Source organism: Amblyomma mixtum, chromosome 10 (assembly GCF_055824585.1).
Source record: "Amblyomma mixtum isolate Tamu chromosome 10, ASM5582458v1, whole genome shotgun sequence".
Taxonomy (NCBI): Eukaryota; Metazoa; Arthropoda; class Arachnida; order Ixodida; family Ixodidae; genus Amblyomma; species Amblyomma mixtum.
The window spans coordinates 30214685-30225511 of record NC_143021.1 but is presented as its reverse complement, the minus strand read 5'-3'; positions in this window follow the sequence as shown (position 1 = coordinate 30225511).

Below are 10827 nucleotides of genomic sequence, written 5' to 3'. Positions count from 1 at the left end.
ACGTCACCGCGCTCGAATTTTGGCGGGTGTCCACTGAAATATGTGAGGCCGTTACTGTGCCACTTCCTTTCCTCAAATACAATTTTCGACTAGTGTCTACTGAGATATGTGAGACAGTTACTGCGTAATTTCTTTTCCTCAAATACAATTTTCATTTTCTTCATTACCGCCACTCTTTCTTCTTTCACTCACACTTCCTCCCTTCCTGTACCGTGCGGCTGAGGTGTCCACCGAGATGACACAGACACAGAATTACAGCCCTTACAAAATTACCTTTCCTCAAAAAGCGTTGCGTTCAAAGGGCAACGCATCGCGCCGAACCGGTGGTGGCGTTCCTTGGACTCCGTGGCAGCGCCGCAACACGCTGTCGCATTCCACTCTTAAAGGCGAAGCTTACGTGTCATTAATTGGCAGTTAATTAATGCGCCAACAAAGTGTGCAGTGAACAATGGCGTAGCAGAACGCAGCACTCAGGCTTTCGCCTTTCACCACTTTAGCCGCTAAAGTTGCTCGTAATTTTTCTCTGTCATTGTATATTCCTGTCAATGTCAAATTTAACTTAGGGAAGTATGTTAATACAGAAACCTTCCAAAAATATATATATAATCTATTCCTATCAAATCAAATCAAAATTTTATTCGTGTGTAGGCTTACACATTCATAAATTCTGATCTGCCTAAGCACATTTTCCTTGTTGGCTGATCAGGCAGCAGGTGGAGAAATACATCCATATGCATACATTACTTGTGTAAACATTCATGCTAACATAGAGAAAAAACATATATACAATAAAAACAAACAAAAATTTGAACACAAAATTGCACATACGAAAGAACTCAAGCTATACACAGGGAAATACATTTGCACACCAAATTCTCATGTCAGTCATCATCCAACGTTTGTTACTTGCTGTACATAGATCATCAGGAATTTCATTAAATACAGCCGGTACATAATAACTGCGCATCTTTTTACCATAGTTTGTGCAAACCCGTGGCTTCAAAAAACGTTCCGTTTTTCTCAAGGTGACATCTTTCTTTTACGGGAGTCTTATATTCATTTGAATAATAATACCGTGTGAGCACAACAAATTGAAAAAGTTCACGAATTTGAAGGATGCCTAACTCATCGTATTTCTCTTTCATGTCAACCGAGTGTAGTTTAGTGCCGCACGATATAGTGTTAACTATTCTTTTTAGGATAACATTTGATGCTTCTTTCTTGTATTCGGAGCAGTTACCGTATAGAGTAATGCCGTACTTTAAAACAGGTTCTACTAATGCTGTACAGATCAGTTGCCTAAGATGGAGCGGAGCTTTACCACGGAGCTGATACATCATAGCCGCAATGGCCCTTATCTTTCGAGCGAGGTAGACGATGTGGTCGCTCCATGTAAGGTGTTGGTCAAAGTGGAACAGAACTGTTCGCTCTATTTGCATAGCTTTACAATTACACTGGTAACAATGGGATGTATGAAGATACAGTGGTTGGTTGAAAGCAACAATTTTGAGAGGGTTTTTAGAGCATGCCAATTTTGATTTGTTCACGTTTAAAAAAATGAAATTTTGCGAGAAGCAGTCAACGACTTCACTTATATCTGTTTGAAATGACTCCACGCCTGTACGATAACCAGTAGCTTCAAGCGCTAGCGCTGTGTCGTCAGCGTATTGTAAAACATTTGACTTAAGCTGTAAGAAACCCAAATCAGATACTTATATTTTAAATAGTGCGCCAAGTGTACTTCTTCAGGTACACCGAATTTAACATTTTTTTAAATCTCCGTGCGTATTATCAAACATCACACACTGCAATCTACCTGTAAAATAATTGACAAAAAACTTGTTAAAATGAGCGCGGAACCCAAGTGAGCCTAATTTTTCGAGCAGTAGTTTATGGTCTATTGTGTCAAATGCCTTAGTTAAGTCCAGGAATAAGGCTAACACGATGTGATTATTTTCTAGTGCATTGTAAACAGTCAGAAAATTCTTCAAGAAGTGTAGTCGTACTTCTATTCCTTGTGAAGCCAAACTGCGCAGCATTCTTCAAAGAGTATTTTTTACAGAATGATTCCATAACATATGCAACATGCTTTTCCATAATATGTGCTATTAATGGCAGTATTGCGATCAGCCTATAATTTGTAAAATCACCTTTCTTCCCGTGTTTGTAGATTGGTCTGACAACAGATATTTTAAGTTCTTCGGGGATGTCACCAGTTTCGAATATACCATTCAATATGTTCATAAGCACTTCTTTCAAAGCGTCAAAGTTTCTGCAAAGATCTCTCAGACGAATGCCATAATACCCAGGTGTCCTGAACTGCTTCATTCTGCACATAATGCTCCATAGCTCGTCCACTGATATCAGTGGCAGATATGCAGTATGCACACATGTCCGCTTCAGGCGATGTGGTACAGGCCTACTGATAGCTATATTCCGCAATTTTTCTGTTGTGTGTAAAAACACGCCATTGAATTCGCCGTTACCTGATTCCGCAATGCGCGATACTCATCTCTTCGAGCTTTATCTTCAGGTTGCTTCCTACATTTTTGCCACGCTTTATCTTTCGCAATGCACAACTCTGCTATCTCATGAGTAGAGATCGGATATTAGGCAAATGCCTATTTTTTTTCAACGCTTCGTAGGCGCACCATTTTTACATATGAGCACGAATTAAGTGTTGACAATAAGTTTAATACTCATTTTATAGTGCCTATAAATGCCTATTTTGGGTGTTAGTGCCTATAAATGCCTATTTCCGACGTCGGTGCCTAACAATGCCCTATTTTACAGAAAAGGGGCCCGAAATACGCTGTGGTTTTGCTTTCAGATTCTGCTTGGTTTCGAATCCATTTTGGTTTTGAGTAGAACAGAAACGTGGTGACATTAGATGACCTCGTCAGTTGGCTGTGGTGAATACTGCACCTACGCCGGCTGTGTACACAATACCAACCACGTCAGCCGAAAATATTGAAGCAACCTTTTTCCTATTTTCTGCCATTTTACGTGGCAGCTTGTTGATGACTTTGGCTGTTAAATTGGTAGTTGACCAGATGGCACCACATTTCGGAAAGTATACGGAGTAAGTTATGGGTTCGTCCAAATAATTCCCATTGGTTCTAATTGAAATCAACTGTAAAATGTTCCATAAACCTGCTGGAAACAGTTTAACTGAATAAAATTTCCACCTGGGTAACCTGCCTTATTTTCGTTCCTTGTGCCCCTGCCGCATGCCATCTTCATCAAGTGGCATTTGGCGGTAATCTTGGTGGAGCAGGCCACATAAGACAGCTGTAAGTCGTGCGACCATACGAAAACGCATTCGTGCACTCAGACCATAGAGCAAATGACTCAAACAAAAAAAACGGCTTCTAATATTCGCACCTTGCTTAAGGTCCCAAATAATTCCTGCTGTGTTTTTGTTTTATTTTACGGCAGATATTGCGCGCTGAAGTTTTGAACTGTGTGCACTTTTGATAAAGTTTATAGTGCCTATTTTTCTCCGTTAGGTGCCTAAAATGCAATTCTAGCCGCCTATTTATGGCGCCTAAAACGTGTTTTTTAGTGCCTAAAAATCCGGCCTCTACTCATGAGTTATACAATTCTGATCTGGTCTCCTTATTTTGATGTTAACAGATTTAGTTGGCTGTGCATAGATGTTGTGAAAGATTTCAATAATTTTTCTATATAAGCTGATAAGATCTAAATCTAAAAGGAACTCCAGTTAACGTTGCGAATTAATTGGTCTACTTTTCTGTTATCTAGAACAGAACCTGTAATAATACCTCCATCAGTTGTATGATCCTCAGAGAGAATTGCAACCGTCACAAAGTAATGTTCAGCTAGTTTTTGCTTGACAACTCCCGAAACATACTGCTGGTTTTGCAAACGATTTATTATGTGGTCAGTGCATGACTTGGTAATATCAGCACCTAAGTATTCCGCTCTCGTGCATTCATTAATTACATTCACAAGTCCAAATTCTGCCAGCAAATTGAGGTAATCTGCTGTGATACCTTTTGTCTCTTTCATAATGTCTATGTATAGATCCCCTGCAATGATGAAGTTCTTCTCATTCATATATTTATGAAAAAAAGTATGCAGCTCATCTAGAAATGCACTGCAATTCAGATTTGGTGGCCTGTATATTGCACGTAAAGTGTAATCATATATATCATATATCATAGTGTATCATATATATATATATATATATATATATATATATATATATATATATATATATATATATATATATATATATATATATATATCATTATTCTTGTTATGTATTCCTGTCATTGTAATCTCGTCTTTGCATTATTATTAGCCATTATGTATTCCTTCCATGTATTCTTGCTGCCTAAAACCTGTTTAAACCACAATATATACGTTGAGGAGCTGACCCGTTCCAGGGGCCGTGGGAGGGTCGGATACTAGATACCCCTATTTTGCTGCAAAGTAAAATTCTTTATCAGAGCGATTCCGCTTCATTAAACATTTTATTGGTTTAATCCAGTTATACCCAGCTGCAAATGCCGTGATATTTTATTTTAGCGCACTAGTGTTTACAGTGGCTATTCCTCGCATTTAGCCGTTGTGTGATTATTTGAGCAGGTGTTGCGGCATGCTGCTCATCTGCCTACCGGGTGGTGGGTAGATACTATATTATACTCAGCTACCTGCCCACCGTGTCAGGCTGCAGCTCATTTACTCATGAGAAGCAGCTCGGGAAGAGCGTCCTCGGTCGCAGCTCAACGCAAGCAACCCTAGTCCCACCGTCGGCAATACCTGCCATAGAAGGGCAGTGGCTCATCGCTTGGCCGCTGCACCACTGCATTAGGAGTGGTAGGAAGACTCCCTTGGATCTATGAATGAAGAGAACGACCAGTTTCGTATATGTGGGCATTAACCTATTATCGCTATCCCATTGGTGAACTTCAGTCACCAACTAGCACGCCAGAAAACGCTTCTATCGCTATTCGAACAACTATCATATATGAACATTGGATTTAAACACTGGACCTGCAAGGAAAACCGAAGTGCTCCCGCACTTGATACGCATTAGGCATAACTACTCAAATCAACAATCATTTTTTAAAATCCTCTTAGAGTCCCACTTCACCCTTTTTTTTGAATGTCATCCTTTGCGGGCTGGGAAATATTAATCTTTTTTTTACTGCCCACACTAACAAGTGTTTGTAAGGAAGGACAATATTTTTATATCTGTTTGTCTGTCCGCACTAATTTATTTGTTTATTTATGACGACACCTTCCTTGCACCTATCAGGAGTAGTATATTCCCACAGCAGCAACGCTCGGACCCCCTTGTCACTTCACCCTGGACGTTGTCCTTGCCAAAACCAGTCAGCTAATTTATTGACTAATCCCTTAATGTTTTGCTGCCACGTTACTTGATAAGCGAGGCGACAGTGGCACGTGAGTTGACGTCTTCACCTAACCGCGAATAGCAGAATACAGGCCCTTTGACGCCCTGCATCAGCGCGGCCAGTAACATCGATAATCTCCACAGCTCACCCTACACACCTACCAATTTGGGCACACCGCAAGGCTCCATGCTTTTCTTTTTTGTGTTCAACACCACACTTATACCCTTAGCTACACAATTACAGAAAATCCCCCATCTTGGTCATACTTTATACGTTGATGACATTGCACTCCGGGCAACATACGGATGAGACGGTCAAATCGAGGGCACGCTACAAACGGCAGCAGATACCATTACTAAACTCCACTCAAGAATCGAACTAGCGTGCTCGCCTGAAAATTCAGAATTACTCGTCATACCTCCTAAGCAATGGACATATCAAACCTGCATAGAAACCTGAATTCAGGGCAGACAGGTGCCCCAGGTCTATACCATCCGCATTCCAGGACTGCTCCTTTAACACGATGAAAAAAAAAACAGACACAGTTAAGCGATTGAAAAGGCCGTCGCAGCCACCAAGCAACTCATAAAAAGGGTGACAGCACACGCACATGGGCAAAGAGAGAGGCGGTCACCCATCGCGTAGTGCACGCCTATACTCTAAACCGGATTCATTTGCTACGACATACCTCAGGCTGAAAACCAGTGAGGACCAGAAAATAGACTGTGTATTTCGGCAAGCAAGAAATGCAGCACTTAAATTATCAAAACAGACTAGAATTGAGAAAGTGCTCGAACTGTAATTGCATAACACCCTACAAAAACTTCGCGAGGCCCACTTACAAGCACAGTTTATTGACTAACCGCTGCAGCTGCCGGACTAGACATGCTCAGAGAGCTAGGCATCACTATCCCGGCCAACGATTCATCGCTAAAAACACTTCCCACCGATATTCACATTTAAATATATGCCAAAACATTACCTAGGAATATGCACCCGCACCGCGACCAAGGTCGCAGAAAGGCGCGCGGGTGGTGGTGGTGGTGAAAACATTTATTAAATCATATGGAGAGGTGTTGGGGGTCGTGACTTGAAGGGTCACGCCCTTACAACCACTAGGTGGGATGCCTAGTCAGGTACCCCATTGGCGTTTGCCGCAGCCCGGGCGCGCTGCGTTAAGGCCCTTTGGGCCTCGAGGGTGCAGCAACCGGACAGGGTCGCCTCCCAGTCCTCTCGGGTGGGGTTTTGGATAGGGGGTAGGGATGGGTTCTGCTGGCAGGCCCACACCATGTGGTAAGTGTCAGACACCTCCCCACAGTGTGAGCACCGCCCGTCGAATTGAGGATCGAAATGTTGCAGAGTTGCCGGGCACAACATCGTGTTGGTGAGCAGGCGCAGGAGTACCCGCTCGTTGACCTTCCCCAGCCCTTTGCACGGGGTGGGAAGAGTTTGGTGCGTGGATTTCTAATACTCGCATATTTCTTTAAAAGTATAAATCGGATTGAAATCAGTGTCCTGGTCGGCGTCGGGTCCCGTGGGAAATGCCCGGAGAGAGAGCGCGCGGGCGGCGGCGTCGGCTGCCTCATTTCCGTGGACGCCTTGGTGACCTGGAGCCCAAACGAGAGATCGGTGCGCGGGATCCGAGTCTCGGCTACAATTTTGGTAAATGCGATAAGCTAGGGGAGTAACCCACCCTTGCGTGACGTTACGGCAAGCCCCTCGCGAGTCGGTGATTATGTATTTGGAGGAGGTGTGAGAGGCTGCCAAAGCGCTGGCAACCTCTTCTGCGTGAATTGCTGACTGGGCCTTGAAAGTAAGGGCGTCTACTGTTTTACCCTCGTGGACGACCGCGGCCGTGTTCCATCCCCTGGGGTCCGGGCCGGACGCGTCCACGTAGAAGACTCCTGGTTTGCTCCGAAAATGCCGGTCCAAGGCTTCCGCCCGCGCCAGGCGCCTGCCATTATGATCCTGTTTGGACATATTGGTAGGGAGAGGCCGCACGTGGAGGGCGCGTCTCCAGTGTACGGGAAGGCGGCATCTCTCCTCTGTGAATTGAGTGTGCTGGATGTGAAGTCGGGCTAAAAGGCGGCGACCCGACCCTGTCTTTGTGAGACGAGTGTATTGGTTGTTGAGGTGGGCCTCCCGAAGCTCCCTAAAAGTGTTAACCATCCCCAGTGCCAAAAGGCGGCTGGTAGAGGTAGATACCGGGAGGTCCAGCGCTCGTTTCATGATTTTGCGAAGGATGACCTCGAGGGCATCCTCCTCCTGTTTCCGCAGGTGGAGATAGGGAGTCGAATGCAAGATTCGAATGGTCACGAATGCGTTCGCCAGCCGCAAGGCGTCTTTGCATCGTAACCCACCGCGCTTGTTGGAAACCCGGCGGACCATGCTGCCCACCTGGTCCCCCACCTGGCGGAGCTTGGCGAGTGTTGTGTCGCAGCGTCGCTGGTTGTGTATGAGAAGTCCGAGGACTCTGATTTCCTTGGATTCGCGAATGGAACCGCTTTGCAACGAGAGATTGATTTGGGTCGAGCATGTGCGCGAGGGACGCAAATGCACGAATTCCGATTTCTGCGGGGAGCATTGCAGACCACAGTCTCGAGCATAGCGGTCCACTATGCTGGCGGCCGTTTGCAGGCTGGTCTCCATATCCCCCAGGCGCCCTCGCGTAGCCCACATGGTGATGTCGTCGGCGTACAGCGCGTGCTGGACCCCTTCGACCGCACCTAGTAGGGCGGGTAGGCGCATCATGGCAATGTTGAATAGCAGAGGGGACAGCACCGCGCCTTGTGGAGCCCCCCTCGTGCCGAGCAAGAATGGTCCGTGCTCTTCGTCCTGTATTCTGATGTAGGATAGTCTGTCCGTGAGAAATTGTTTAACGTAATTGAAGGTATTGGTGCCGCAGTGAGTTTGACTTCAATGTGTGAGTATGATTTCGTGAGTTACGTTATCGAACGCTCCTTTCAGGTCGAGCGCAAGGACTATTTTGTCGTTTTGGGGGTGTGTAATGGGGTTCAAGATTTCGCGGTCGAGTTGGAGCAGGACAACCTGTGCGGATCTATGTGGGCGAAATCCGAACATTGTGTCCGCGAAGGTGTTGTTGTTTGAGGTACTCGGACAGCCGATCCCGCACCATCGTCTCCATCAATTTGCCCACACACGAGGTGAGAGAGATAGGGCGGAGGTTGTCCGTGTCGATCGGTTTTCCGGCCTTCGGGATGAAGGTGACAAGGGCCGTTTTCCAGTCAATGGGGAGGGGGGTTTCCTCCGTCCATATCGCATTGATGTATTCTAGAAGGCACTGGTACGCTGAATCAGGAAGGTTCGCCAAAAGTTTGACGGTGACCTTGTCCCGGCCCGGCGTGGTGCCCCTCTTCATTTTGGCCAGACCCGCCCGCAGATCGTGAAGCTGGAAAGGCTTATCCAACTCCGAGTTTTCTCTGCCAGCGTAGGAGTAGGCCGATCTGCGGGCGTCCTGAGTTGTGTACAGGTAGCGATCCCGGAGCGCCTGTGCCAACTGCGTTGTATTTCCTTGGAATGAGTGCATGGCTTTGTGTAGCTGCTTCTGCGTTTCTGTGCGGATAGGTGTTGATGAGGGCTCGGAAGAGCCGCCATGTGTTGCGGCTCGACATCTGCCTCGCCGCCGTGTTGCAGCGGTCTAACCAGTTTGAGTCAGCGAGTTGGGCCGCGTACTCTGCTGCCTTCCGGGTGAGGTCCGCAATGCGCGCTTTGAGCTTCTTGTTGTGTTTCTGGCGCTTCCAGCGGCGCGTGAGGCCGTGGCGCGCTTCCCAGAGGTGGAGGAGGTGGTTGTCCACGTCCGTGACCACATCGGTGAGCTGTATCTGCTACTCGTGTGAGCGAAGGTGCGATATGACTGACCGGGACCAGTTTGCGTATCCCTGCTCTGTGATGTTCGTGTTGGTGTCAGACGGGAAATTTTGGCGAAAGGTGGTCCAATTGGGGATGCGTGCTAGTGTGGTAGGGCGCTTTAGGGGGCGTGTATAAACAGTGGTGTTGATGATGCAGTGGTCGCTGCCGAGGGTATCCTCGGTGTTGATCCAGTCTGCGTGTCTTATGTTGCGAGTGAAGTTGAGGTCCGGGCATGTGTCTGGGGTCACCGAGTTGCCTACGCGAGTTGGAAATGCCGGGTCGGTGTGGAGGGTGAGGCCGTGTGGACGCTAACTCCGCCAGCATGCGTCCGCGCACTTCCTCCTTACGATAGCCCCATAGCTGGCTAGGGGCGTTGAAGTCGCCCACAATCAGCAGGGGGTCGCGACCCGCCTCTTTAAGTGCACGGCTAAAGAGGTCCGCGAAGGTCACTCGCTTCAGTTTCGGGGAGCAGTATACATTAAGTACGTGCAGGGGAGGATCCGATCGGCGAAGGGGAAGGATCCTTACCATGGCGTACGAGTAGGGTATGTTGAGATCGAGGTCGATTTCGGTGGCTGTGTACGACTTGTGTACGAGGAGACAGGACGAGGGGTCTCGCTGGAACGTCAGGTAGTTAGTCAATTTCGCCGCCGCTCCTGGCTCCTGGAGGGCGACCACGGCGGGTAAAGCCTCGAAAGTTTCTAGGTAGAGGCGCAGGTTCACGCGTTTCTGGCGAGCCTTGAAGCCTCTGCAATCCCATTGCGTTACGGTTACCAACGTGTGTGTTTTCGGAGGTGGGGAACGCTTGTTAGGCCGTGCTGCCATCATTAGGATTGGAGGTGAGAGACGGGGGCTGATTGGACTCTGGCCTACAGCTAGCACTGGGTGGGGGTACGGGGTTGGAGTCCTGCGATGCCGCGTCTCTGGGATTGCAGATAATTTTCTTGTGCGTATTGAAGGCTCGGATCCCCTCGAACCGCCGACTGGTTCGGGTGGTTTTCGATTTCATGCAGCGGCTTATGGCTGCAGGGACCGATGACGAGCATTTGGACTCCATGCAGTTCATAGCCGTTTCCACCATTTTCTGAAGCTGGGAGGTGAGACGCGCCTCCATCGCGGCCATTTCCGACGCGAACGCGGGCGGCAGTTCGGGCTCACTCTCCATGGCGTCCGGACTCGGGATACCCGTCGCGGCAGCTAGCTTTTCTTCCAAATTTTGAATTTTGGCGAGCAGTTGCCCGATCTGTGCTCTAAGCTGCTCGTTTTGTCTGCGGCTTTCGATATCTACGCCGTAAGCCGAGGAGGGGGAAGTGGGCGAGGGGGAGGGAGGGGAGGGAGGAGAGGAAGCAACCCCTGCCCAGCTGCTCACCTGAGTGTGTTGTTGCTGCGTCGGGGCCCGGGCTCCGGCAGCGCCACTTGGTTTGAGGCCGGGAAAGTGCTTGGCGTTGTCTCCGCTAGGGGGCAGTGACGGTGCCTGCTTTTTCTTCTTGTTTTTCTTCTTTCGCTTTTTCTCTCCCGTTGACTTTACTCCGGGAGATGAGGAGGCCGCGTTGACGTTTCCCTCGCGCGA